The sequence below is a fragment of the Gobius niger genome, assembly GCF_951799975.1.
Source record: "Gobius niger genome assembly, chromosome: 4".
NCBI classification, from domain to species: domain Eukaryota; kingdom Metazoa; phylum Chordata; class Actinopteri; order Gobiiformes; family Gobiidae; genus Gobius; species Gobius niger.
In genome coordinates, this window is record NC_136855.1 from 28,926,257 (window position 1) to 28,938,867 (window position 12,611).

The following is a 12,611-nucleotide window of genomic DNA, read 5'->3' on the forward strand; positions in this document are numbered from 1 at the left end:
TGCTCCTCTAATGGGGCCTAAGGTTAGACATGCTGAATAAGTCATACAGGGAAAGTAACACCACCATAGCTTTTGAGTGTCTTCTGAGTCGTTGTACATTATTCAACACAGAAAGGAGGGGAAATAAAAAAGCTGTCTTTCTGCCGCTGAAGGTGCTGTCACTTCGCTGAAGATGATTTGACTTCAGCCAGGGATGACAGAAAGCTGGATCATACCACAGACAACGGCAAAGTTAGGCTGTAAATTTCTGTCTTGAGAATAGCCGTGCATGCAGGGAAAGAAGATGAAGAACCTGCTTGCATATATATGTGCGTGAGTGGGTGTTTTGGCTGGGGGGAGGACAGCCTGCGCTCAAACTGATGTACTGCTACTGTATTACGGCTGAAGGATTTACAATAATGTTACGGCCAACTTTCCAAGACTTGGCAAAGAAGGGAAATTTATGGCTATTGAAAAATCTTATTATGATAGTGGCACAAGCATATGCACAGTGGGCACTACTACACACTCGCTAAGCTCAGATAGGAAATGTTGATGGCATTGCTGGCAATAGACTGATAGCCTGGTAACTAGAGCTTATACTATGGGTCTTAGGTGGAGTGAACAGCTGCTGGGATAAGTAAAACATGTTTGCTGCAGAGAGATCAAGAACAATATTACAATATTAGTTCAATACATGAGTCAGAATCATGAATCCCCATGGGTAAATCTCCATTGTTACAGCATTAAAGGAACTATAACTAACTATACTTGGATTGTGTAACTTTTAAATGTATTCAAACAGGAGAAACGTGGAACAGCTTGGTAGCTGCTAACTTCACCCCAGTTTGGAGCTACAGTATATCTATGCTGGGAGAGACTAAATACTAGCAACATTTGTGCGACTGAGCGCACGCACAAAGACCAGACAGTTACGCATCAACTCGTCCAAGCTTAGATAAGAACAAATCTCATATTTTAAAGCAAGAAATACAATAACAGTGTAAAAAAGCAGTGTTAAAGCAGTGCAAAGCAACTCATACCCCTAGAGATCATAAGCGCCACTGCAGGTGTCGTGGCATGTTGCGTTTTTTTTTACTCATTATTTGTCCGTGAGAGTAAACACTACGGTGACAGAAAAGACAAAGGGAGAGATGGATATTGTACATCCAATTACACAATGGAGATATAAATTTCACTCAAACTTGGCTGTGAATACTGTTTAAGTGGCTCTAGCCCGCAGCTAGCTTTGCCCAGTAGCCTGTTAGCTTCTTCTTCCTGATTCCATTAGTGAAAGTTGCAATTGTGGTTTTCTGGCCAGAGACACCAGGTGGAGATGAAAGACCCCCCAATCGTCCCATCAACACTTGTATTACCCCCACAGGGACTACGAAAAGGATTTATTAAGGTAAACAAGTTACTTAGTACTGCTTTGAACTAAACCTCATCCCATTAGAGTGAAAAGTAATTGCGAGGTAATATTCCAGTGCCTCTCAGTGGAGCAGCGTCGTAGAAACAGTCTGTTGCTGAACATGGTTTTGCAGCTGACCAGCAAAACAAATTCCATAAAGGTTAGTCAAAAATACAATCGAAGAAGAAACAACACGAAAAGCCGTCAGTGGACTTAAAAAGCCGTATCCTGTATGCAGCAGAGTATCATTGTTTTGACAGTTTTCGCGAGACGTGATCTGTGATGGGTTCCTGTCTTCTTCCTAGACTACGACTCCTAAAATATTTGCACTGAGGTCTCCGGGTTCACGACGGAAGAATAGGAAGCGGCTCAGAGTATTACCATCAGTCATAGGTCCACAGTTAATTGGTTCCTAATCCTCCCATTGCACTGCCATAATCCTTAGATCAAAATGACTTTACAGGTGGAGGGCCAGGGCTTTTTGCGCTGCTGTGAAATTGAAATTTTCTTCTAGTTGCCCTCCAAAGTTTGAAGTCCATCCCGGGTAAATATAACGGGACAAAAATAAAGAAAAGGTGACTTGACACGACCTCAAACCAAAGGAAGCGGGCGATTGAGCGATATTAAAAGATCTGGATGTCACAGCAGTTATAGACCTGTCCTCAGTCAACACCAGGGCTTCAAATAGACGTCTTTCCACACTTTGAACATATTTTCCCCGAGAATAGGCGATGCGAGTCGGACTTCAGGGCGATGTTTCCCTTTCATGCCTTTCACGGCTCGCACACAGACAGCATGTTTACAGACGAGTGACCCCACCACCTTGTTATCACAGATCTGAATTTTGAATATGTATCATGTCTCACATCTCATGACCACAGGTGAGAGCAGGAACGTAGACTGACCTTTCGACGAAGCTCCTTCTTCACCGCAACAGCGCAATACCAAATGGTAAATGGTCTCTATTTATATAGCGCGTTTCCACTCACACATTCACACTATCATTGACACACCAAAGTACGCAGACAGACACTGGAGGCAAGGCGGGTGAAGCCCGGGGTCAACTGCATGATACACTTGGGAAGGGCAAGGTACCATTACATTTTTATAGATATCAGTAGTTTAATGATACTTGGTTTATGATACCGATGCCTGATCAACACCTTTAAAGGGGCTAGATACAAGTTGGCCATTTTATTCTCACTACTGCCACCACAGGCCATATGTGTAACTGCACCTTTTATATTAAGCTCGTGCATGACGGCAATTTGGACATGAGGGAACACCTTTTTGAGTGACTGTGCAGGATTTTAGAGGGAGTTGTGGTGAACAGGTCTGAGCTCAGTCTACACATGGACATGGCTGGAACATGTAGGGGGAGGAAAATACTTCATTTTAACATTTTTAAGCTCCATTTAGTCCCTTTAATGCTGTCCCAGGTCTCTAAAGATATATACTTTTCAGCACCTGTTTTCGATTTTTTAATGGGATTCGTCTCTCGGTTACACGGTCCACTCTTCCACCCGCACTACTGTCGCAGATGCTGCATTGATCCGCCATCAATCTCACGCTCCATCCAATTTAATAAAAAATATAGAACAAAATGAAAGTCATCATGAAACTGAATAAATTTAAACATTCAATGCCCTACAGTATTATAAAATGTAGAAATAAGAATGGAATAATTATATCCCAGTCCTATGGATGGACTCCTCCTTGCGGGTTGCCCCAGCAGCATTGAAGGATGGGTCAAATGCAGAGGACAAATTTCCCTACGGGGACAATAAAGTATACCTTAACTTGAAAGGAATAGGCCAGACAGGTACGTATCAACTCGTCTAAGCTCAGGTAAGAACATATTTCAGTGTGTAAAAACGGTGGCCTGTTCCTTTAACCTTGAATAGATCAATATAACACACAAAATAAACGATGGAAAAGCTCAATAATGTACCTATTGCTTAATGTCTATGGCCTGGGTTTCAGTGCGGCACTGTATATGCAAATTGGGCATATGGCAGCACCTTCGTTGTTTGTTTTGTGGTAAAAGGATCAGATTAAGTTAATAAATGCTGTGTTTGTGTTGCAATGGGAAAAGAAAAAGACGACGTCATCCAGTCAGAGAACATCATCCTGTGACCTCTATTGTCCTTGAGAGAAGCCTATATAGGAGCTGCTGACACCATTGTGATATTTAGCTACTCAAATGGAGATCTGCCTGTGATACCTGCGTAACATTTATTATGATTGTTCAACTGAAAATTATCCTAACAATAAATGCCCAGCAGGCGTATGCATACCCCGCTCTCACTCAGTTCCAAGTTGCCATTCTCCCCCCCCCATTTCTCAAAGGGGCAGACAGAGCCGTCATCACTGTGCCCCTGGAATTTTGGCAAGAGCGGTGGATGTACATAGCGGCACAGTAATCATGGTTCAGTCACTTTTGTGGGACGCCTAGGCTCCTGCCAAATGCCTAATTAACTCGATTTGAAAACCAGAAAGGAGACCTAACGGAGAGTGTTCACTTCCAGCATTTTAATTTAGACTGCAATTTCGACATGGACTTGTGCAAAGTGTATAAACGTAATTTAAACAACAACTCTTCACCGTTGTTGAACCCACCGCAGACTGACCGCAGGAGCTGGTCACTTTCTCCTATTGGAGTGTTGTTTATTGAATGTTGAAAACTTCAAATGACATGTTTCACCACGGGCATAATGATGGTCCTCAAAAAGCACTTCAGTTTTCTGAAAGATTGTCTATGGTTAGGTCGCAAGTTGACAAGTTATGAAATGAGATCCTGAGGCATTTGTCTGGCCTGATCAATACAGCAGCTTGGAGAAGCAAAAATAAAGAATGCTACTCTTTATTTTTGCCTGACCCTCAAATCAATTAGGGCATGTTAAAAGTCATCCAAAGACAATGGCCCCGTGATGAATAGCATCAGTAGATCTTTAGCTTTGGCCAGGCTGTAAGCTGTGTTGCTTGAACAGAAAATGAACAAAGATTTCAACAGGACAATATCGGCTGTCCACTGTTTTGTTACTGCTCCATATAAGCTTTGTTATTTCTGTTATTGCTTGCAATTGCGTAACAATACTATAAAGGTCCTGTAAAGAAAACTGTTTTTATCAATCAAGGCTGTTAGCATTACTGTGACTGCATAGCTCAACTGGGCTCCCTGAAAGCTGTGAAACAAGCTTACAAACTCATCCCACTGAAGAATGAGGTTGTTTGAAATGTGTTTGGAAAGTTACAAATGAAGTAGATCCACAACAAAGTTAAACAATTTAGTTTTTCTTCATTCTTTCTTGTAAATCAAATATCGGTTACTGGGCATTCAGTAATATCACATCCAGGGCACTTTACATTGAGAGAGCGTTTGAAACGTAGCTGTATTAGTCCCAAAGGAAATCCATTCACCAGCAGGAGCAATATAAAAGACACAAATACAAATTAATTATTCATTAACTCCTCAGTTTGGTGGTGATAAGGAACATTTGTCGCCACAGCTGCCTTGAGCTGGACTGATAGATGTGGATTAGAATCTATGCCAATGGCCCCTCCAATCTCCACCAATCATGCACATTCACACAGGTATGGCAGTTTACAGTATGTTTGATGTACTGTACAAATACATTTTTATACATGGAACAGAGGGTTATAATATGTCACTGTACTCAACTGGAGTCCAATGTAAAGATAAAGTACATTTTATGAAAGCTTTGTGACTTTGTAGAATACTGTATTTCTGCTCATTCCCCACAAGCTCAAAATGATTGGATTTCTTGCTGTTTGAAGTTTTCCGGTGACGCAGCCTCACGTCACGCTGTGGTCTGCCCGGGGCGTTGTCCCGCTGTGAGACACGTCTGTCGGAGTATAGAAATATGTGTCCGTGCGGTCACTGCGGGGTTAAAAGTGCAGGTCATGTGTCTCTGGCTCTGCTCTCTGTCGGCCAGTGAGTGACAGCCGCGGGGAGTCAGAGCGAGTGCCTGTTGGATGAGATCTGAGTGCATTCCAATGAAACTCTACAGCGTCCAGTGCCAATGGAAATTTTAATTCAAGGAGAAGCTAAAAAGACTGACTCCTTTTTATATTTAACATCTAAGCCAGGACGATGACTCACTAAATCTGGGAACTCAGTGCTGAAAGGCACATGTTTTGATTGAAATTAACCATGCTTATACCTGGCTGGCTTTGAACTTTGAGTATGCAAAAATTTAAAGAATCTTGATTGAAAATAAGCTTCAACTCAGCTATTTTTTGAGGAAGTTTTTTGCTAAAAGCTGTCACTCGTTTTGCCTGCTTTGATGATATGCAGTTTCTTGGATTTCTTGTGCCAAGACTGAAAAGCAGAAAGACAAAGATCCATCCCTTTTCACTCTTACATCAATCAGAGGAGCAGATTTAGTCAGGAATGTCACTTCACTCACACCTTCCAGCAATGCAGCAAACTGAGGTTAATCTGGATGTCAACACCTGCTGAGTGAGCCGCCTGCTGCAGGGGGGTGACATCACATGCACGTCCCTCCCTGTAAACTCAATGTGCCGTCGGGTTGCTCCCCCCCTCTACAACTGGAGAGGTTGGTATTTCACTTGTGCCACACAAAAGCTTTCCTCCAGGCAATCTGTCTCACTACTGACCTGCAAACCGCTTGCTTCACTGATTCCACTGAACTTTAGCCTGATTATCTCCCTTATTATGCATCAAGGAAAAAGCATGCATCTTTTACAAATAGTGGAAACGACAAATTCTGATACTGTGGTTTGAGAAGGGGTAAAGGAACAACGGTATACAGCATCCATGCAAAATGTAAGATAATGAATAACTGAGCCAAATAGATATGATGCAAAATATTCACAAGCGGAGGCCTAGTCTCCATAAACAACAGTATATGTGGGCAGTCATGTAATTAGTTTATATAGTCATTTACAATGTGCTGTGGCAGACACATATATATATACAGTGGGAGGAAAAAGTGAGTGTCTGCTTAAACTAATACCACCCAAACATCGAACTACTCGATCTACTCCTAGAGGAGAATGCAGCATCCCAAAATAAAATGTAAAACTGCTTTCGCTAAATATGCCTTCTGAGGGAACGACCGTTCACCCAGAAAAAGGACTGGTAGTAAATGTTCTAATGTTTCAAAAGTATTTAAATTAATTGTATGCTAATGATGATGTTAAAATGTATAAATCCATGGTCACAGAATATTCATCTACATTTAAAATCAGTTTTTGTATTGTAAGATCAACCTGCCCAGGGACTACAGGTGGAAATTTGCATTTTTACTATAACCTGGTACAATGCATCTTTCCTTTTGGTCAATGTTAAATTGTGATTTGTCCCTGTCTAAATAAAAAAAAACATACCATACCATACAATTTATCTTTTTTTTTTTCTGGCCATAACATGTAAACATAAACGTAAACATTCACAGGACACCGTTGGATTTAATCGCTGGTGGTTTCCTGTAGTTTGCAGATGAGACGTGCACAACAATCAGGATGAATCTCGGACCTTTCCTTTTTACAGAACTATTGAGGTTCAACAAGATTCCTGGGATGTCTGGTGTGAATGGTTTTCTTGAGGTCATGCACAGCATCTCAATCTGGTCAGGACTTTGACCCGGCCATTCCAGAACACATATTTTATTATTCTGAAGCCATTCTGAAGTGGATTTGCTCTTGTTGCAGCTCCATCCTCTGTTGAGCTTCAGCTGTTGGACAGATGGCCTCAAGTTTTTCTGCAAAATATCTCGATAAACTTGTGAATTCCTTTTTCTATTGATGATAGCATGTTGTCCAGGTCCTGAGGCAACAAAGCAGTCCTGCACCATGATGCTCCCTGCACTATACTTCACAGTGGGGATAGGATTTTGATGTTGGTGTGTTAACATTTTTCCTCCACACATGGCGATGTGTGTTCCGCCCAAACAATTCAACTTTGGGTTCATCAGTCGACAGAATATTTTGCCAGTAGTGCTGTGGAGCATCCAAGTGCTCTTTTGCAAACTTCAAACGTGCAGCAATGTTTTTTAGACAGCAATTGCTTCCAGCTTGGCATTCTCCCATGAACTCCATTCTTGTGCAATGTTTTACATATTCTAGACGTGTCAACAGAGAAGTTCTTCACAGTGCTCTTGGAGTCATCTTTACCGGATGGCAACTCCTTGGAAGTGAAGCAACAGTGAAGCCAAACTGTCTCCATTTATAGACAATTTTTCTAACCGTGGATTTATGAACATCAAGATTTTTAGAGATGGTTCTGTAACCTTTTCCAGCTTTATACAAATCAACAGTTCTTGATCTTGGGTCTTTTTCTTTGAAGTGAGGCATGGTGCACATCAGACAATGCTTCTAAACAAGAGACAATTCTTTACTAGTGTGTGTTTTTCAATGCCCAGGGCAGCTTTAAGCCACACCTCAGTGATTGGACTTCAGGTTGCCTCGCACCTGACTCTAAATGTCTGCATAAACTTGTCTTATTAGCTCTTGGCGCTTCCTTAGCCAGGAGGTGTACTCACTTATTCTTCCCTGTCCTGTGAATGTTTATGGACAATAAAAATTATGATAAAATGTAAATGTTTGAGTGGTATTAGTTTAAGCAGACACTGTTTACTCACTCTTGTGATTTAAATAAAGATCAGACCACATTTTATGACCAATTTAGGCAAAAATATCCCACTTTTCCGCTCTGAAGTGCTCCATCGCTGGTCCGCCAATCCGTTGCTCTCCGACAAAAGTAGGGATCAAGCTTATTTTCTGCTCAAGATCAAGCTCCATTATCGCACCAAACAGGAAAGGGAACACAAGCAACAACCAGACCTTCAAAGTAAAAACCCTCTGCTCCGACTTTGTTTGATCAGAAAATGTCATTGTTTGACACAATATAACCTTGATATTTCCCCTCTGTATGAAGTTTGTTATCATTTTAGTTACAATCACATGACACTAATGCACTTGTAACTTTTCTCTGCCCAATATCCCTCATGTGCTGGAGATAAAAATAACACTGATTGCGAAAGAGATGGGCTAACTTCAAAAGAGGTGTCCATTGAGTTTTCAGCCTGTCTGCGTCTAAGGTTGTGTATTATTTTAGTAGGAATTTTATTTCACAAACTTGTTGCCTTGAGCAAACTATCCCCAGCTCGTAGGGGAACTGCAGCCCGGCGCAATAGCACATGACATTGAATTTTGCAGTCATTCGGAGGCAGTGTGCAGTGAAGCGGAGCTGAGTGAACATGTGGTGGACCATAAACAACAAACAAAAAAAACAGTGTACTAATGATATAAAACTATAGTGTGAGGAGCATTTTCGTGTTAGTGTTGTTCCCGCTGAGTGCGCTCTATAAAAAGGCCCCAGTTTGCAGTAATTGCTGGTTCTCTCGTCTTGTGTAAACTTCTGCATCCTGGCGCCCGGGTGCTCTGACATTGTTGCTGTGGGTTCCCTACCTTGGAGAATGTAATGGTGCATCGCTGTAGCATCGCAGTAGATTGGGTTTGTGGCTCCCTGATAGTCCTGTGGATGTCTCTGCTGTCCTGTCTTCCTTTTAAACCTGATGTGTCGGGTCTATCCAACACAATTCAAACTTACTTACTATTTCGAAAAAAGAAAAAAAAATCACCTAGGTGTAGTCCTGATCAAATGTTCAGAAACACTTTTTATGCATCAGCCTTTCTTTATTTTCAACACTATTTACATTGTGTGATTCTCATGGCATTTTCTCTGTGAGCTTTATCCGTTGAAATGGTTTTCAAGACTCTGTGAAGTGAAAACGTTTTTTGTGACTACATTGTGAAAACCCCACTGGGAAAATGTCCAAAGTGTGCAAAGTTGTAGTCGAAGCAAAAGAGTTTAAAGCATGACTCCATGTGTGTTCATTCATAAATCAATGTCTTCAGTGAGAATCTACAATGTAAGTCATGAAACGTAAAAAAAAGAAAAAGAAAAAAAAAACCCATACATAAAAAAGTGTTTCCAAACTTTTGACTGGTACTGTACATCACATCCTCCTGCTAAAACATTTTCACTTAGATAGTATGAGCTAACTTGTACAACACTCAAACTCCGCACGTAGTAGAGGACACTATCTCTGTCCCCGTCCCTGCGAAAGAAGTTGGGGGAGGCACTTGGGGGAGTCCGACTTTCAACTTACCCAGAGATTCACCACAATTCCTCCTCTCCAACTGCACCTTCAACTAAGTAGCTAGGCTCCTTGCTGCTCCTAACCTAGCCAAATGTTGCCAAGCAACACGCAAACGTGTGGGAACTATTTGCAGCGGAAGTCATTAAATAAACCTTTCGGCCTTCATAAAAGTGTATCAAGTTTATGTTGTGTGTGTTCACAGTTGGCAAATGACCTTCAGGGTGAACCGGACCCCTCTGCTTTGCGTCAGGGTCCGGTTCGTCCTGTTGTTACTTATTTTCCCGATAATGACCAGCGTTCTATACATTATCCCTTACGTAGACCACAAAAGTCTACGTAGACCATAAAAAAGTATAAGATATGATAAATGGTAAATATTTTTGCTTTGATTTCAAGCCCTTTCAGGTGCTGAACATTTCCCACCTTTGTACCTCGACCACCCAGACAGTTCTTCCTGCCGCTCACTTAAGTGTCTGGGTTTGAGTCACTTGCTCCCATCCATGACCAAAGCTTCTCAAACTGAACCATTTGTTTCTATATTGAACTTGCAGTTAACGCTGTCAACCGATGGGTGAGGAACGTGCTTCTCTATGGTCCTCATGGCGGGGAGCTGACAATGCTGTAATAGCCTGTTAATCAAACTCTGTGGAGGCTCCGCCCACCATGCGAGATTGGGGCTTCCCGCCTTTTTTCCCTTTTAAGGAACAGGCTGTGTAGGAGGAGATTGAGCAGCCATGTAAGTTTCACAGATGACTCGGGACCTTTACAATGAATGGGGCTGAATAGGTTATCGTCTATCTCTAATAATCATATCTATGCTGTCAACACAACCTACTCCATAGACTTGCATCCAACTGCAGCTCTGCCCACTAAAAAAAGTCACCCGGTTTGCTCACATTTAAGGGATTTATAGACACAGCATTCTCATTTGTGTAACTAAAGATTTAGCTGTGGGTGTCTGTCTATGAAAAATCATTTTGTTATGAAGCCGATTTCCTCAGTTGGTTCACAGGAATTTGATTGATTACCATTTATCTTTAATGGCATTTAATGAAGAAATTTGTAAACACCATAACCACACCATAACCCCCTCCTTACCAACGCGCAAATCGGAAAAAAAATGATGCAAAACTCTCGCTGCGGGTTGGTCGCAGGGCACGATCCTTTAAGACCAGCTTGAGCCATTGAAAAGCCATTTGCCAGGAGAATTAATTACACCGTGAGCCTTGTAGAGCCGAGGTTAAATAGATTTCAAATACTGTACATGGAGCAAAGTCCTGGGGGCAAAACAAATGATGCAAAAAGAAAAAAACAACCTAAAAAAAATTAAAAAATCTGCCAAGGTGGTACTAAAGGGTGCTATCGCTCACTTGACCCTGTTACAATTACTTTGACCAAATAGCACATTTAGTCGGCACCTGAAGCCAGAAAATCTCATTTGGCTGGTAATTGTCACCCGTTGCCTCAACTGTGAAGTCACTTAACCCAGGGAAACCTCCTGCGTTTCGCCTCCCCCGCTACTGTCACACTCCGCGCTCTAATCCTCCAAGTGCACCCCCTCTTTTCGCATTTTGTCAAAGTTAATTTATTCTCTTTTTTTTTTTTTCACGCCCGCAGATCGGCCTAATTAAGGGGGGAGTCTTGTGGTGAAAATACATCTTTATTGCTGTCATCATCGATACCACACTCCTTATCTGGGTCACTGCGCGTTGATTGGCTGCATGGCAAATCGAGTGGAAATTTCCCCCGTTTTGTCCGATTGCCTTTCATGTTTTAAATGCGCACCCGTGAGAGACAGAGTGAGCGGTGGCTGGCGTTTGCTGAGGGCAGGGGGAGTAAACAGTTAACAGGTCTCCTCGCTCACGGGGAGACAAGGAAAGGTGCAAGGATTGGAGATAGGGGGAGATAAAAACCTGGCTGTCTTCTGGGACTGAAAGCTCTATTCTATCGCACTTGATAAAAATGCCGTGGGGATTAGTCAAAGGCGCTCTTCCTGGGCGGTGAGGAGGCAGCGTGGTAAGGATGAGCGATTCTACAAGAAAAAAAGAAAAAAGAAAAGAAATACAGTTTACAGTGTGATAGCACCGGAGGCTGCTTTGAGGCAGAACAAAAGATTAGAATTTTTCAACTTATCAAAAGGAAGCAACCATTTTTGATCAAATAGCAGCACGCAATTTCAAACTCAAGGTCAGTACATATCGGCGTGCCGTGCATGCGTTAAAAGAGAGGAGGATTATATAATAAGCCTCTCTGGTTGTGTTTTTTTGTGTGCTCGAGCCTCTCTTCACAAATGAGCTCATCTTAGTGCTGAAGAGCAGATGCTGCTCTCTGTTGTTTGTCCTTGTGTTTCTCTAAAGCCGCTACAGTTTTCATTGAACTTCAGTACCTGCCTATCCGGAGCGCCCTGACACAGCTGAATACAGTTCAGGATTATTTTGATGAAATGCGACACACCATCTTTGGTGTGCGGAGAGTGACTCATTTCCTTGTAGTCTTTTTGTATCTTTAAAAGACAGATGAGGCCGCCTCCGACACGCCGGCTGAAATACTTGAAGGCGATTGCACTTTTAAAAGCAATTTGCGGATGATGCCGCTTTTCTGTAGGTTTGTATTGTCACTCAAATGGCTTGGCTGTGATGCGGCACTTGATGCTGACAAGCAATCCCGGAACAGAAAGAAGAAAGCCGCTCAAAAACACCACTCACAGCACAATCTTTGCTGAAGGCTTGCATACATTCTGAGGTAATAGCGTGACGTCAGAGTTAACCTCTTAACCCCCATAGCCGAGCGCATTTCATCCAGTTCGGCTTTACCCAAAAGCCTCTGGACTTTACAGCCTATAGGCCAGTGTGACGCCGCATTTGAAAGCTACAACATGGATCTAAACGGATCGTCTTCCTCGCGTTGTCGCCGTCTGTCACTTTTTTGTTACGTTTTCATCACGTTTTTTATTGGTCTTTTGTAACTTTATTGTTGCGTTTTTGTCTCTTTTTTTTTGTCTGTCTTATGTTTCACATTTTGTCTCGTTTTTTGTCACGTTTTGTCACTTTTTTTTTGTTGAGGCGTTTCCA